The sequence below is a fragment of the Condylura cristata genome, unplaced genomic scaffold, assembly GCF_000260355.1.
Source record: "Condylura cristata isolate star-nosed mole 26May11 unplaced genomic scaffold, ConCri1.0 scaffold00031, whole genome shotgun sequence".
NCBI classification, from domain to species: Eukaryota; Metazoa; Chordata; class Mammalia; order Eulipotyphla; family Talpidae; genus Condylura; species Condylura cristata.
The window spans coordinates 16,715,768-16,717,135 of record NW_004567132.1 but is presented as its reverse complement, the minus strand read 5'-3'; the positions used below and the strand labels follow the sequence as shown (position 1 = coordinate 16,717,135).

Below are 1,368 nucleotides of genomic sequence, written 5' to 3'. Positions count from 1 at the left end.
AGCCAGGGACACTACAGATGTCCAGGCACCACTCACTTTCTCTCCACCCAGTCTGTCTCATGGGCACAATGGCGCCCTTCCAACCAGGCTTCGGCCTACACCTTGGGCTTCTGGTGAACTGGTCTTCAGATGACCACTCTGGTGTCAGTGTGTCCAGATAACACAGGATAACTGAGAGTGATGACTGCAAGCTGCAGTCCTTCACCCACCTCGCCTAGTGTTCATTCAGGCAGGCTGGATAGTTCTGTTCAGCTGAAAACTTTATCCCCTGCTACATTAATGACAGGATTAGTCTCACTGCCCTGGTCAGACAAAAACTGGTTCTCAAATTTGTGGAAACTGTAAGCCACTGCGTCTTCTACCATCTCGTTGTGCACATGTGAGCAAATCTATGCTTCTGTCTATGTATTACAGCCTTTATGATGAAGATACTAATACTTGTTACAAAAATGCAATCATGGCCTGTGTCTGAGGGAGCCAGCCTGTGTGCAGTCCTCTAAGTCCTACTTGCTTTCCATACATCGACTCAGTTTACCTTCACGGCATCTCCATTTTGCAGGTAAGCACTGGTGACAAGCAGCGCGATCCACCCAGGCCTCAGCCGTAAGTGCGGGGTCAGGACTGCACCCTCAGTACACACTAGCTATGTCTGCATCTCAGAGTATTTACTGTCTGCTGTGGACACGGACACAGAGTTTAAAGTCTTAAAAAAAGATAAAACGGGGTTGTTTAATTAAAAACCCCACCTTTCTTTATTGAAAGTGTCACTATAAACTCACTGATGTATTCAATTAGCAAATAGTAACAAGGACGAAGCATCTCCACAGACATATTAGCTTTCTCCTGAAATGGCCGAGAAATAACGAGCACCCTAGTACCCAGTGTCTGTGCTCTAAGTATTTCCCCGATAAAAGGAAATAAGAGTTGTAGCATAAACGCACAGCATGAGCCCGGAACGTCTGGTTGTACTAGAGTGAGAAAGCCGTCAGTGGTTCCTGGCACTGCATCAGAAGGGCTCAACACGGGCCCCAAAGATGAGCCATCACGGTCCTCCCACGGGAGGCACAAAATGTCACCCACCGAGTCTCTGTGACAGAAAGCAAAGAAGCAACCCAACTCTGATCAAACCTTTAGCACTAACTAGCAATTTGAGAGACATGAGGCAGGCAGAGGAACATGTTAAACCATACCACAGGAGATCCAGCAAAATTCAGACCATGGCAAAGTCTATGGAACATATAACCATTTAGCCCCATTTCTTCAGTACATTTTTCAAGAAAAAGAAAAGGAGCCGGAGGGTATGCTATGTGTAAGAAACCAGACGCAAAGAAACCAGAAGCACTGGGAGTAAGAACCCAGGCCGACCTT

At 46.8% G+C, this 1,368-nt stretch overlaps 1 protein-coding gene across 1 annotated transcript in view; it reads right to left on the bottom strand.

The window, feature by feature from the left end:
* TET3 (tet methylcytosine dioxygenase 3) overlaps nucleotides 1-1,368 on the bottom strand; it is a 75,728-nt gene that overhangs the window by 19,485 nt on the left and 54,875 nt on the right. The window lies entirely within an intron of this gene.